The sequence below is a fragment of the Mytilus californianus genome, unplaced genomic scaffold, assembly GCF_021869535.1.
Source record: "Mytilus californianus isolate M0D057914Y unplaced genomic scaffold, xbMytCali1.0.p SCAF_2, whole genome shotgun sequence".
Lineage (NCBI taxonomy): Eukaryota > Metazoa > Mollusca > Bivalvia > Mytilida > Mytilidae > Mytilus > Mytilus californianus.
In genome coordinates, this window is record NW_026262668.1 from 96,741,102 (window position 1) to 96,757,941 (window position 16,840).

Genomic DNA, 16,840 nt, shown 5'->3' on the forward strand with positions numbered 1-16,840 from the left:
CGGATTTAGGAGGGGGATAGAGAACACCCTCTTTGATTGGAAAACATATTATTGTTTAGCATAAAATTCTCCTAAAATTTGTTCATCTATTTTAGGGAATTACGCCTCCCACTTTCAAAAATGCCCAATCCGCCCCTTGGTGTAAAACTCTTTTGTGAAATTTGGACAGCAGTGTTTTTAAAAATTGATCGACCTATTGTTAATATCAATGGTTTTATATATTGTATTCGATATACCAAAGATGAGGAACGGACGGACGAAAAGAGGCGGCCAATCCACGTGTCATTTTTGTCCCCCCCCCCCTTTCCCCTTTTTCCGCTAAGCAACAGAGCATGAAAATAGAAAAAAGTCGCAATATGACAAAAAAATGGACTTGCTGGTCTACGTTTTATTGTGTGAGTAGTACTAAAAATAGAAGACAATTTACTAGGTACAGCTGTTATATGTATGATTATTGATCATTGCACACTGTCCTCATTGTTTTACTTTTTATTCTAAAAGTAACATTTGCTTTAAATTGTTCAATTTTATTATTTCGAAAAATAACTTTTATACTTATATTACAAAACAAAATACTTTGAGGTTCTGACTTGGATTATTGTTGATCGTCAAAGTACTTGGAACACATCAATGTGCAACTCAGGTTGTTACGTCACGCGATCTATTGATGTTTTAAAACACTGCCAATACAATAGTCCATACTTTTATTTAAACGTAGATATATATTTATCAAAAGTCTGTGGTGATTGAATTTTCAATATCTTTTTTCATCTCAATTCTTGTAAGTGTAAAATTCTTCAATACGTTGTTTCAATAAGATCAATGAACTGTTCCAATTAAAAAAGGACAATTAAAAAGGCAAACATAACAAACAAAGACCAAACTTATCATCTCGTTCTTGTAAGGTAACTGTTTATATAAAAGTTTTAATACTTACACAAATGTTTTGTTCAAAACTTTCTGTATAAGTCAATAATGGTTTGGTGTCATAGTTCAATCAAATACATATTTTGTATGCGCACAATAAAATCCACTTGAAGTAGAACTTATTATTAACAAATAAAATATTGACAAAGTCAGTGAATATTCTAACAGGATACTATCAAGAAATGACAGTAAGGTATGAGCTTTTTTGTTATAATGCGCATTTATTTTTTTTTCAATTACGGAGCTCTCTCACTATGTTTGTTTTATAAAAATTCAAATCATTTAAAAAACGAAAATTTGCCACAGGATTGTCTAGACTACTTTCGCATAAAAGTTTTGCAAAAATTATGTTTGACAATCCCGCTGCTAAAAATCTCCTTTTTTAAATTTACACTCTGCAAGAAAATTTCGTTTTTTTGTATTGTTAATAGGTTAGAAGTTAGTCTGGTTTTTTTATTTTTATCTTTGCTATTATTATGTATTTTAACTTCAATTCTATGAACGAAATCTAGTTGTACCCTAGATACATTTTTTAATACATGTTTTTGCCACTACCTTTCACAGAAACCGAAACAACATTTTCGTATATGTGAAGAAAACCCTTTTTCACACGTGATTAGTAATAACAGTAATCGGTTACACGTGTATCTATCAATGATACAACAAACATACAAAACAAAACAACCATGATATTTACAGTAATGAAGACAGCAATACCATGTGAATATTGTAAATCAATTTAAAAATCAAATATCTAAAATTGCTTTTTGTTAGTACAGTTAAGATAAGAGTAAAATAATAGGAAGGACGATCGCATTAAACATGATAGTTCAAGTACATAATAGTATTTATGTGCAGTTTCATTTTGCCAAAAGGATGTTTGTATCACATAAACATATTCATTTCTAACAAATTCACATATGTGAACAAAAATACTATTACTATAAATAACTGAAATCAAAAACTATAATGATTCTCATTTTCGAACTGAAGGGTTATATGACATCTTTTCTAAACAACTTGTTTTAGATTAAAGCTAGATATGGTAGCTTTTAATTTTCCAACAATGTCACTATTTCAAAGTGCGGCGTTTATTCTGAATGAACACCGCGATCAACTTCCTCGAAAGTTCAAATCTGGTAATGCGGTGCCCTACTGAGTGATTACGCGAACAAAGTATTACGTGATGTATAGGATTTGTGAATGAAGTGCTATCCGTTACCCCACTGAGTGTGTACGTGAACGAAGTGTTACATGTTATAAAGAGTATGTGAATGAAGTGCTGCGCGTGTGTACGCGAACAAAGTGTTACCTGTTGTGTAGGGTTTGTGAATTGAGTGCTTTGCGTTACTCTACGATACGTAAACCAACAACAACGCGTTGCCCAGCTTTTCACAAGTAAGTAGTTTTAATATAAGATCTTCATTTTATAAATTGACAAGCATCATGTGTAATATAGTTATACTGATTTACTGGACTCGGAGTTGTATATTCGGGACTGATAATCCGCTAGCAGCCGTGTTACTGAACGATTGTGTGAAGCCATATTTCAAGTAATAAAGATGATATGTTCTCCAAGACTAAATTATCAAAAGAACCCTAACAAAAACAAAATCCTACGAAACAACTTTAGGTAAAGAAAGAAAGGAATTCAAAATATTTTTGTCAGAAAGACATTAATTTCTTTCAATTTGAAGAAGGGGAAACCTTCACGTCATCAGAAGTGATTTGCTTTTCTGTAGAGAATTAAATTGTTATGCTTTTAAAGTCTTTGTCATATAAAAAAGGTTTGTCAGTTTTAGATGTGTCATAGACTTTTTGTTTATGGCTTTTCAATTGAATTTTTTTCTATACGTGTGAATACCAAAGATTGTAAGTTGACATAAAAATTTTAAAATTTTTATTGACATGTACTAATATCTACTTGACTATAATCATAACATCAAACAGCACAATACAATACAGGTATGTAAAAATCAGTAGCTGTGAATGGTCAATGTTTACCTAGTTAAAGTACATATGTATTTGACGCCCTGAGCTGTGATTAGATCATCATGTGTGATCTTTGACTTTAAAATATGATTTTTTGTCAAAAGCAAAAGTAAACATTTTCTTAATGATCAAACATACATCACCTTACTTATCTATATGACTTTGTCCATTATTATACTTTCTATCTTTAAATTTGCAATCAAGGAAATATAAATTTTGTATCGCACTTTCTGTGCAATTCCGTTATGTGTTTGTAAGCATTTCATTAACTTAAAGATTGAAATTGAAATTTGTTAAGACCAGTCTGAACTGTCGTTTAATGTAATTTGAACTATTATATTCTTCATTTGGATGCAAAACGCAACTGGAACCTGCATTGGTGTTCAAATCTCTTCAACTAAATTTTTTTTCCATAGTATTTTAAACAAACATCTTCTCAAAATATCGTTTGCAACTTCTTTTGGAAATAAGTCTGAATATAAGCGTGTAATGACTTGTTATATCAATACTCATAGAGAGAATATTATGGACAAAAGTAAACGTCCGAAAGTGACACGGCACAGACGTTTTTAATATTCAGTACGGTTCAAGTCATGTTTTAGCAGGCAAGTAATTGGTGCAAATAAAGTTCCTTTATATTCCTTTCTTTATAAAGAAAACAAAATGTCCTGATATTGTTATTGTTAATCGTTGGTTGAAGACGAATACTGTTCTGGTGATACAGTTAATTTCACAAGTTATAATTTATGGTATGTCTTATAGAATGAAGATTCCAGAATCACTTTCCTTACTATAGCGGATGTTACAGAATTCGTTCTTCTTTATTTAGACGTTCTACATCGGAAGTCTTCAATACTATAGTGTTATTAACTGGCTTTTTCTGTATTGGCCCTGTTATATATTCGAGGTTAGCTGTATTGTACCAGAGACTCGAAGAGTCGAGGGCCAATACAGCTGATTGAGAATCTATAACAGGGCAAATACAGAAACAGCCAGTTCATAACATTTTTATTAAATGATTTTAATTCTTCGATTAAATTAAGAAACTTACCGTGAAGAAGATACAGAAATTCATATCTGAACTTGTCTTTTCGCATTCACGATGGATTTTTTGTCAACATTGTCAGATGTAATTTCTAATTTCTCGTCCAAGTACTTAATCTTATGCTAGACAATTCATTTAATCTAGCAAATATAAAGTAGCTGGGAAGAATAAATCAGACAGTTTAACTATTCTTGATCAACGGAAATGAAACAGTGATAATAATCGAAAGTCGTACTCGAAGAGACTGGGAAATATTTCCGTTTCAAGACGTTACAAAACACAGAACATCATTTAAACTTTTTTATGATATTAAGTTAAAAAATATGATACAAATGTATTTTATGCATAACGATACGTCCAAAGGCGTAAGAAAATTGAAAGCGGAAGTGAACTTCCCGTATTAGCCCATGGGCCAATACGGCTTTTTTCCGTATTGGCCCTGTCCGAAAGCAATATAAACTCTTGATTTATATCGACAGGGCAACGTCACCAGTATTGGACATGCTGATTTATCCGTATTAGGGCTGTTTTGCTCATATCATTTTATAAAAATATTTTCTATTTGATATTTTCCGTGTTTTTCATAATGGAGGGTAGATATGGATAACAATCTGTTTTATATAGCAGCAATACTAAGTTTCAGTTTACCTTTTTAGTATGTTTTGAATGACGGGATATGGGGTTTTAATTCAATACGCAAAATGCTTACACACTTTGTTCAAATATTGAAAGACGAAAAGACAATCCAAAAGCCCACAAAACCCTTTGTAGAAATCGAAAGATTGATTTACATGAAGCTCCCTCAACCCCGCCCGAAAAAAACTCGAAAAGGGTAAAAACACTTTCTGAACTTGAGGTGTTTTACATAGGTCATTTAGGGGCCTTTTATAGCTGACTATGCGGTTTGGGTTTTTCTCATTGTTGAAGGCCGTACAATGACCTATTGTTGTTCACTTCTATGTCATTTGGTCTCCGTTGGAGTGTATTCTCATTGGCAATTATACCACATCTTCTTATTTTTATAGCAGCACTTGTCTAGTTGCGAAAGTAAAAATGTGGTGATAAGAATACATTCGGTGATGTCATAAACGAGAAATGTGGACGGATTGTGAATATGACAAATTAAATGTGTATCAAAGAATGCTAGTAGTTACTGAAAGAAAGAGAAAAGCCGTTGACCTGCAGATATGAAATAATGTCATTATAAACTCTAATATTGTTTGCTCTACTGCCTTACAATATTTTATACTGGACATAGGATTAACATTTTAAACAGATTTAGAAAGACCCAATTGTATGCAATACCCAGAACAAACTGAGCAGAATTTCAATACAGAAAAACAAAAAAGAAACAAAATATAATGGACTTTCTGGACATTTTATTTTGATACGACATTTAAGGCTAGCGTTTCCTACCATGAAGTTATTGGTAGATGGTTGTTGCTTACTGAAAGTTATTGACCATTCTTTGATACGGTATAATATTTTTATTATTAATTTTGTTGTTTTTGTACTCGTGTTTATATTATAATGTGTATCGTGTTTTCTAGAATTTAGTGCTTTCATGTTCTGTTTTTTTATTATAAAATAAGGAAATGTGATATAATTGCCAATGATACAACTATTCACCAGAGTCAAGATGACGTGGATTTCAGCAATTATAGGTCGCCGTATGGCCTTCAACAATCAGCAAAACGCATACCGTATAGTCAACTATAAAAGCCCCAGACATGACAAAATATGACACATTCGGCCTGATTTATGACAAAACAAAAACCAAAACACAAGTATGTCAGACAGCAACTGATAGACAACCACTGAATTGCAGGCTCCTGACTTTTGGAAGGCACATATAGAATAAGGCAGTGTTAAACATGTTTGAGAGCGCCCAACCCTTCCCAACAGTGGTGTAACAGCAAAACTTAAGAACAAACTGTAAACATTAATTTAGTTAGAAATGGCAAAACACATCAGATTGGCCCAAATCTATGTATGTTCTTAGTTTGTAACTTTTGTCTACTGATCAAGGTTATAAATGAGGTAGTTGAAATTCAAAAATCTAGTTTAAACACACAACATATTCATGTCAGTGGTGATTTATGTCATATCTTACTTTTATTTGACGTCGATGGTAGGTCTTTTAAATAGCTTCTGTTTTGTTTTCCTATAAGATTTATTTCATACAGTGAATGAATTAGAGTTTAACATATGCACAGACACTTGTTAATCATTGAATAATTTATGTTTCCTTACAAATAAAGATTGGTTGCTGTCTTATTCACGTAGTTCCCTTTCCACCTTTTATTTATATCCGCATAGAGCTGGTCTTGATTCCTAAAATAGAAAAGTTGAAATAGTGCGTTTAAAGTTATATCTTTTAATCAGATTGACTTTAATTCAAATTCAATGGGAGATATGCCATCAATTAAGTCACCAAACTTAATTTATATTAAGAAGACATCTGTGTCTTTTTATGTTGTAATGTTATACCACTGTTTCAGGTTAAGGTGAAGGTTGGCGCCTGTTAAAACGTTTAAACCCGATGCATTTTTATGCATCTGTCCTAAGTCAGGAGCCTGTTGTTCAGTGGTTGTTGTTTGATGGTGTGGTTCATAAATGTTTCTCTTTTCTCGTTTTTTATAAAGATTAGACCGTTGGTTTTCCTGTTTGAATTATTTCACACTGGTCTTTTTGGGGCCCTTTATAGCTTTCTGTTCGGTGTGAGCCAAGGCGCCGTATTGAAGGCCGTACTTTGACCTATAATTGTTTACTTTTTACACATTGTGACTTGGATGGATAGTTTGCTCATTGGCATTCATACCACATCTTCTTATTTATATCGTCTTTATCTTGGAACTTGAAGTTACAAACAGATAAAAAGCCTTAGAATAGCATATCAACAGAGAGTTATACAAGTCGGCAAAATGCGAAGCACAATCTCGACTAGCTGTAAAACACATCTATGGGAAATACATAACAAATATATTGTCATTAAAAACAGTTGCAAAATACTCTTTGTTAGAATCAGCGTGGTATTTTACGAATTATTATTAGTTCCTCTTATACAATATGATATTTGTATCCACGTTGTTATGAAACAAAGTTTTTTTTTTCTTTAAATAATAGTATATCTATCAAAGAGAGGCGAAAGATACCAGAGGGACATTCAAACTCATAAGTCAATTTAGGATGAGGAATACTTGTGCAAAGGATTTTCTAAACTACTAAACGAAGGGGGGTCAACGAAGATTGCAAAACTAAAAAAAGTCTTAGAAAGAGATTTCCAAACAAAGTCTAAATAAGAAATTTCCAAACATATGTGTTTTTATAGCTGAATTTTCAATCAAATCATATACTTGCTTCCCTATAGAAAACAGTAATATACCTTTCAAAGAAATTGTTTTTAGTGTCTGACTTGTTCTAATGTATTAACAATTGAACCAATCGATAATCTTGTTCAAAGCAATTGATCATTATACTTTTTTATATTAGATATCACACATGTTGACAATTTCAAAACAAATTTTGTGAATAAAGGTACACCATATTGACATGGACACCAATAGGAACTTAATAATCGAGTTAAGGCGATGAAGTGGAATCGTTGTCCAGTGATATAAAGATAATGTGACACGAACATTTTAACATGTGCCAAGGAGAAAAAATAAAAAGCTTCTAAAATTGAATTTCAGCAACACTGGTTATTTGAATGACAACATTAAAGCGTTGTAAACCATTGCTGTCGGTCACCTTGAAAGCTTATTATTTGATTTTGATTGTACAATCGAAATGCCTACAAATGAGAAGGAATAGCTTCATTGCTATACTTAATTCCGAGATTAGTCTTATTTTAAATTTTTAATAGAAGGAAGCTGATAGTAATTTCGTCTAAAAATTTGTGTGAACAAACAAGCTTTGGCTAACTCGGCTGTGTATTTTTATGTGTTGGATTAAGTTGTTTTATGTAATGTATCCGTTTTTATTCTGTAGTTAGTCCCCACTTCGGTTTTATCATGTATATCTATTATATAGTCATTTTATAAAATTTACTGTTTGCAAAATTATAAATTATTCTAAATAATAAGGATGTTCTTGTCCCAGGCAGAAAACCCTGGCCGTGTTAGACGCAACTTTTTGGAAGTTTTGGTCCTCGGTGCTCTTCAGCTTTGTACTTGTTTTGGCTTTCAAACTTTTTTCATCTGAGCGTCACTGGTTGGTCTTGTGTGAACGAGACGCACGTCTGGAATATTGAATTTTAAGCCTAGTACCTTTTATTAGCTATTATTCGTGTGTTTCTTTGTCCTATATGTTCTCCCATTTATTTGTATTGTGGTCCTGTCATGTGATGTTGTCGTTTTGGTGTTGTGTTTGACGTTGCCATAAAAGCGGGAGGTTTGGCATACCACACAACCAGGTTCAACCCACCATTTTTTTCTTAAAATGTCCTGTACCAAGTCAGGAAAATGGCCATTGTTATATTATAGTTCGTTTCTGTGTGTGTTACATTTTAATGTTGTGTTTTTGTTGTGTCGTTGTTCTCCTCTTATATTTGATGCGTTTCCCTCAGTTTTAGTTTGTAACCCGGATTTGTTTTTATCTCTATCGATTTATGAGTTTCGAACAGCGGTATACTACTGTTGCCTTTATTTGGACACATCTAGGAAGAAAAGTTCAAAAACACAATTAATTTTGTTTGGAAAGTGACAATATGTGTCAGCGGTTACAATAAACATAATATTATACAAAACCGAAAGTAACCACCGTTCGCACGATTCACCGATGCTATCCGTCTTCTCATTCCTTGGATCAAACGTTAAATTTGGCGTTGTTGAAATCTGTACCATTCCTAAAGCAAGTTTTGTTAATTCAGCGAGACTCTTACGTACAAGACGACCAATAATGTCCCAGATATATTCAATGGGGTTCATATCTGGCCCCATGACAGGCCATGGAATAGTCTAAATGGTTTCCAAATGTAAGTAGTCGATCACTGCACGGGCACGATGAGGTCTGGCGTTGTCATCCATTAATATTGATCTGGTCTGAAGAGGATGGTTTTCGAAATGAGGCATTATGGCTTTGTGAAGTAATATGACACGCAACCTCATACCATTACCGATCCTCCATCAGAAAGAACTGTCTTCTGTATGTTCTTTTCTGCATATGTAGTATCAGGTTGTCGCCATACTCGAACTCGTCCATCTGTTACATGCAACAGAAAGCGGTTCTAGTCAGACCAGTGTACTTTTCTTCATGACACCAAGTTCCAGCGACGACGGGCATGGCACCATTCTAAACGGGTGACCATGTGTCTGTTAGTTGGTCTCTTCATTGGTCTTCTGGAACGACATGAATGATATCCACTTTCTTTCAGACGATTTCGTAGGGTTCTTCTCGACAGTGCACGGCGGGGTAACCACTGACTTTTCAACAAAGTACTGTTTAAGAAAGGATTTTGTCTTACCAGTCTTCCTAAAGTAGTATCTTCTTAGGCAGATTTGTTTTTCGGTTCTCCCAGCCATTTGTTTGTCATTCGTGAATTGATGTTTTCGTACAAGACGACTAGTGGTTGTTTGATGATGCCCAATCCGCCTGACGATCTGTCGTAGTGACATACCAGCATTTCTTTTCATTTGAGAGTTACGGTAGACCCATGACTTTAATTTCGTAACTCAAATTACAAAACTGTATAAGTTATAACAAATTGCAAGATAATAACACAGTCCGGAGAAACACCTTTTGAAAGTATTGAATACAGTGTTATTAAAACAACTCACGCTGTGGTTAGCCATAAACTGTGTCAAAGAAGCAGTTTCTTCAACAGTGTTTCACAGTATTTCTTGTGACGTTGCTATTTATCTAGACAGATATGAGTTTCTTGATTATTCACGGTAAGGTTTAAGTAATCTCTTCGAAAGTTTACGTTTGTGATTGATGTGTGTATGTGATCAGTTCAGGACTGTGCTTTGGTAAACGAGACATGATTTGGTAACCGGGTTTTCTTCTGAGTTTGCGACATGTCAAACATCAACGAATAAAAGATGTTCCCCCTAACAATCAAGATTCATTCGGAATTTAATCGCTCTATCTTGTTATGGTAATGTTGTTATAAGATGACGCCCTGGTACGATCAATGATTTAACGATACGGCAACCTATTCGTAGTAGCCCTCGTGCGTTCTAAATTGGATGAGCTTATCAATTTTGTTTTACTTCGTAATTGATCCTGTCGTCCTATACCGTCGACATCTACTCCGTAAACTTCTGATTGTACGAACATTGGAATGAATCTTTCGGAGGTCGGAAAAAACGAAAAACTTTCTACAGAAGTCCACTTAAAAGCGAGAGAAACGTAATAAAAAGCAAATCGCTTGCATGAGTACTGTTTGTTTGGAGAATCGCTGGAATCTATCAGTACGCGCAATAAGGCAAACTGTGTCACAACTAAACGTTGGAAGTTCTCTGTCATCATCTGGATCAACATGTTGATGTACGTTCTCGTAGTTTTCTGTCTGATTTAAAGATAAAAAGTTGTTTCGGTCCTAGTAACCGCTCGCTACTATGACGTTATTTAACCTAAGACCACTTTATTGATTGATAGTAACTGATGAATATCCACGATGCAATGTGCGAGCTCAACGGTAAATACGGCAACACATAACTTATCGTGGAAATGGTGTGACTAACGCTTTTCCAAAAACGAAATCAAGACTTATGCTAACAGTGCAGAAATATACCACAGCTGTTATGACTTTTTTGGACGCACCAGAGAAGACATGTTACTCTTTGGTGATAGTCTCGCTGAGATAACGCAAATGGAATGAGAATAGTTTCAATAGCTATTAAAGTATCTCTTTAAGATTTTCATTAAGTTGCTGTCTCATCAGATAAAGGTTGATCCAAATTGACAGTGTCTGACACTAATTTTCTGATTTGGAGCTTTACGTGTATAACCATCAGAGCAATAAATCTAAGTGGATCGTAAATGTTTAACCGTTGAAAAAACTCCTCTTCGAGTGATCGGTTTTTCTTCTGACGACAAATGAAAAAGGAAATTGTCGGCGTTGACACCCAAGACCTATTCAAGACTATGTTGTTGTGTTTTACTGCCTGCTTTAAAGTATATGTCCTTAATGTTTGAAGCCAAATGGCGAGAAATGCTGACATGCTTCCAAACATTTAGAGGCAATTTTGAGGAACCGTAGATTTGCATAAATAGCTAATGCTTTTTAAGTGTCCTCCGTGAGTTTGACTGGCCCCCCTGTATTTGTCATGATGTACAACGGTGCTTGATAAATAAAGGCAACAGTAGTATACCGGTGTTCAAAAGTCATAAATCGATTGAAAGAAAACAAATCCGGATTACAAACTAAAACCGAGGGAAACACATCAACTATAAGATGAAAACAAATGAACAACAGGGACACTGAAGTGCAACAAAAACAAACGCCAACATACATAACAACTGCCATATTCGTGAATTGGTACAAGACATTTAAAAAAAAATGGGTGGTTGAACCTGGTTTAATGAAAAAGAAGTTCCTTTTTCACCAAATGTCGCATGACTGCTAAATGCTTCATCAAATACTTGATCAGCAGTTTTCCTCCGTCCATGCCTGCCAACGGCTGGTGACGAGCAATTTCTCTTGTCTTCTTTAATCACGAAACAGTAAGCATGATGATATGTTATACATCAGAACTTACAACATGTATCATTGAATGCGTTCCTTGTGGAGCTTATGTTTTCATATATGAGTTACTAATTGAAATGAAGTTGCTTTCCAAGAATTATGAATGGTGAGGTTTAAGTTCTTCGAAAGTTTTACGTTTATGAGTGGGAATATCTAAGCAGAAAAAAATGTTATTTAAGTGAGCGATTACATGTATCATAAAATCCAGCTGTGATAGGTTACGTATACCCGTAAACATGTCATTCTAATAACATTTTCTGATTCTTTATATAAAAACATTCGTTCACGTACATTCAAGTAGAGAAAAAACTGGAAGAATTGTATCGGAAATATCAGACTTATCAAGATTAGAAAAAGCAACGATCACGTTTGATTTGTTTATTCCTTATTTTTAAATTATAACATATCATCCGCTACCAAACATATCTTTTTCATTTTGTTTTAAAATTTTATAAAGACTATTTTGTCTTATTAAAGCTTCATAGTGAAAATCTCTACTTTCGAAGATGAACAAAGAATGTTTACTTTCCATTCTTATTATGTAGCCAATTCTAGTAACACAATCATATGGGATTTTGAATCTCTCACTTGACACAATTTTTTCATAAAAAAATCGAAATTCATAACATACCTTTCTTCAAACCATACGATGATAGATTTGGAAATTATAGATTTGGAAATTGTCAAAAAAAGCCTTAGGTTTCAACCCTAAGGAAAAGTTGACCTAAGTTGGATTTAGTCAGGAATATGCCAGTTGTTTTCTATTCGTGACGTTGGTTGCTAGAGTCCAGTATTTGATTTTGTCAGGTTTTATGGACTTCCGTTTTCTTTTTAATTTACCCTGGAGTTCGGTATTTTTGTTAATACTTATTTGGCCATTTTTTCAATTTACTTTATCTATAAAGCTCCTCGGGTATTCAAACATCATTGGCTGTCAAAGTTTTGTTCTTGAATCTCGCTTTGGACGTATTAGATTTATCAAGTGTAATTTTTTATCTGATGTTGAAATTAACTTGCTTAACAAAGGGTTTCTAATGAAAACATTTATATAGTCTTTTTCAAGTTTTATGGACGCTATTTTAATATGGTTCAAAATTCAAATTTAGTCACTGTTGTCACAATCTCGTCTATCTTTCATGATTCATCACAAAATGTTTACTTATGAGAGACACAACGGGTGCAATAAGTGGAGTAGAAATAAACCCCACTAAAAAGTAGGTGGTTAACTAATTGGCATGTAAGTTTCTTCATGATATATAAATGCTTTCTACCTATAGATTTATTTGTGGGTTTTATCATTTATTGCATAAAATACTAAACTCCTGCTCCTACCACACAGTATACAAACACCTATTTGGGTTGTTCATTTGTAATTTGTATGTATTATGACACAGGAATTGTTCGAATTAAGAAACTACGAAAAAAGATTTTTAGTTTATTTTGTGTGTCTATCTACTTTTTATTATTTTTGTGGCATAAAGAAAATGCCTGATTTTCAGAATATTTAGCATTTTCTATATCATTAACAAATTATTTTTAAAGGAAGATCAGAAATTATACAAACGTTTTGATATAACCAATGGTGTACAAAATCATTTATCTGTGGATACTGTTGAAATAACTTTTGTAATATTTCTTGTGTAAGATCACAACTATTCTTTTCGTTAAGAGAGTCTTACAATCATAATCCAGGATAGCAAATATGCTAAAATGTGGTGTAAGTCAATTCCTGTTGTTGACAATCCCTGTTTAATCTCTTATCGATGATTTATCCGATATTCTGAATACATGTTACTTTGTATAAACATCTTTCGCTTAATTATTTAGTCTACAATTGAAGACAGATCAGAGAATAGCAAAACTTATAGTGTGTAGGAATATATTAAATAATCGGTAAGTTGGATTTTTGCACATAATATTGAAATATTCGTTCATATGACATACATTTTCAAAATCACACGAATCAATGGAGAAATCTAAAATTGGACATGCATGTTCAGATATTTTTCGTCCAGACTACAATACTTTATGTGTTTTTTTATTATTGGAGGAATATATCGGAGGAAATTTAATAAAACACTTTATAATAAGAATTTTAAAAAAATCATCATTGTATTATAATTTTCTGAGGGGGAGCCTTCCGTGTAAAATCACCGGAGTAATAAATCTAAGTGGATCATGAATGTTGTTAAAAAAGAGGGACGAAAGATACCAGAGGGACAGTCAAACCTATAGATCGAAAACAAACTGACAACGCCATGGTCAAAAATAAAAAGACAAACAGACAAATAATATAGTACAGATGATACAACATAAAAAACCAAAGACTAGGCAACACGAACCCCACCAAAAACTGGGGGTGCTCTCAGGTGCTCCGGAAGGGTAAGCAGATCCTGCTCCACATGTGGCACCGGTTAACTGTTGACAAAATTTCTCATCGAGTGATCGGATTTTCTACTAACGACAATTGAAATAGGAAATTAGGAATATGAATAGGCGTTGGTTGGCATCCAACATTTATTCAAGATTAAGTTGTTGTGGTTAACTGTCTGTCTCGAAGTGTATGTCTTTAAGATTTGAAACCAAATGAATGGCGAGAAATGCTGACATACTTCCAAACAATTACAGGCGATTTGGGTTTACATATATGGCTAATGCTTGATGAGTGTCATACATGAGTTTGACTGCTTCCTCTTTAGTGAGGCATGGTATATAACGGTCGATGAAATAGAAGTTCCTATTTTCCCAAAATCTGTCACGTGACTGCCAAATTCTTGATCTAATGCTTGAGCAGTTTTCCTGCGTCCAAGCCTACCAACGGCTTGTGACGGGCTATTTCGGAAGTATGTATTATAGTGCATTATTCGACAAAGTCCTTGTCTAGATAATTCTATGTGGTCTTCACTAGTCATGAAACAGTAAAACATGTGTTATACATTAGAACTTACTACACATATCGTCGAATGCGTCTTATAGTAGCGCAATTTCATAATATACGTTTATATCCCTGTTGACCAATCGATTTATCAGATAGTTGTTTGCAGAGCTTATGTTTCTTATATGAGTTAATACTTGAAATGAAACTGCTTACCATGAAATATTGATGATGAAGTTTAAGTATTAACTTCGAACGTTTTACAGTTATGGGTGGGAAGATCTAACCTGAAAATTAATGTTAATATAATAAGTGTACGATTACATGTATCATAAAATCAAGCAGTGATAAGTTACTCATACTTATACACATCTCATTCTAATAACATTTCCTGAGTATGTATACAAAAACATTCGTACACGGACATTCAAGTAGAAAATCAAAATTAGAAAAAAAACAACGATCACGTTTGTTTGGTTTATTCGTTATTTTTAAATGGTAATATATCATTTGCAATCAAACATATCTTTTTCATTATGTCTTAAAATAAGATAAAGACTGTTTTGTCCTCTCATAGCTGCATAATGAAATATCTACTATCGATGCGTTGTCTAACAGTTGTGTACAATGAATAAAATTGAGAATGGAAATGGGGAATTTGTCAAAGAGACAACAACCCTACCAAAGAGCAGACAACAGCCGAAGGCCACCAATGGGTCTTCAACGCAGCGAGAAAATCCCGCACCTGGAGGTGGTTCTCAGCTGGCCCCTAAATAAAATTGTGTACTAGTTCAGTGAAAATGGACGTCACACTAAACTCCAAAACATATAAATGAACTAAAACTAAAAAACAAACATACAAGACTAACAAAGGCCAGAGGCTCCTGACTTGGGACAGCCAATGTAGAATAAAGAAACACATAGCAATACGCGAAGTAAACTCAGTTCAAAATAAGTCCGAGTCCGATGTCAGAATAGGTAACAAAAGAAATTAAGCAAAATGACAATGATAAATAAATGAACAAAGGACAACTAGCAGTTACTGACATGCCAGCTCCAGACCTCAATTAACAAACGTCCGAAACAGACGTCACCATTGACACGGTGTCGTCTGATAAGGCAGGTGTCCCCTCATCACCAGACATGACAAATATCACAAACATGACTCATTCAGATCATCATACTAGTGACAATAGCAATAGTACACATACACAGCCATGTTCAGTTCTCCTTAAAGACATTTTGGATTTTGATGACTCTGAACAACACTGTCTCATTTCGAAATGTGGAACTAATGGCTGCAAAACTTGTGAAATTTTAATAACAGACGCTCAATTCACTAGCAATTTAACTAAAAAGTCTTTCTTTACTAGAAGTTACGATGATCTGAATTGTAAATCTATAAATGTCGTCTACGGATTAGAGTGTAACCTTTGTGGATTGGTTTACGTCGGTGAAACGAAAGGAAGGCTAAACAAACGTATGTGCGGCCATAGATCAAATATCAACCTCAATGCAAACGCCATTCTGTACCAGCATTTTAATCAGCCTGATCATTCCATCGTTTCTATGACAGTTCGTATAATCGAAAAAATATACCACAAGACTAACAATCCTCAACTTGCAACGCCTCTCCGTAGACAAAAAGAGGACTACTGGATTCGACAATTGGGAACTGCGACACCATATGGTTGCAATGACAAAATTGATGGTATAGGTATTCTATCTAGTCCTTTCTGTAGCTCGGTGAATGTAATGAATATTTTCAACTCTACTCCTCGACGTAGACGCAGTCATGGTCATCGTCAATATACATCACCTACTTTGCATGATGTCTCTATTAATGACTTGCTGCCATTTATGCAAAAGCCGTTAGGCATTCATCACATTCGCACGAAACTGTATTCATTACCCCTTTCAAAACTTCATTCTCTGTTTAATTTGTGTTTGGAAACCACTGTTACAAACCCTCATTCAAACCAATACATACTTACAGCTATCATTTCGGATATTGCAAGTCACAGATTTTTCAAACCAGTTCGCATTGGAAAAGATGAAAAAGAGAAAAGATCTTTTCTTAAACTTTCCTTTGCCAACAAAGGTCTCGATGGCGTCAACTAAGGCAATATCCTTCATCATAAATTAGTTCAGTCGAAAATACCGCCTTATTTTAAAGATCAGCCTGTACCAATAATTTCTTATACCTATACCAAACCAATTGCAACTAAAATTTTCAATTACAAACACGTTTTGCAGGATCTCAACATTGACGACTTCAAGTCTAAACCTCCTGATTGCACCTGTGCTAGTT

The 16,840-nt window shown here is 34.0% G+C and overlaps 1 protein-coding gene across 1 annotated transcript in view; it reads left to right on the forward strand.

The window, feature by feature from the left end:
• Positions 1-1,084: 1,084 nt before the first annotated feature.
• LOC127730478 (parathyroid hormone/parathyroid hormone-related peptide receptor-like) overlaps positions 1,085-16,840 on the forward strand; it is a 58,734-nt gene continuing 42,978 nt past the window's right edge. The window contains exon 1 of the mRNA XM_052238907.1: positions 1,085-1,120. The gene's annotated coding sequence lies outside the window, so the exon portion shown is untranslated. The remainder of the gene's footprint in view (positions 1,121-16,840) is intronic.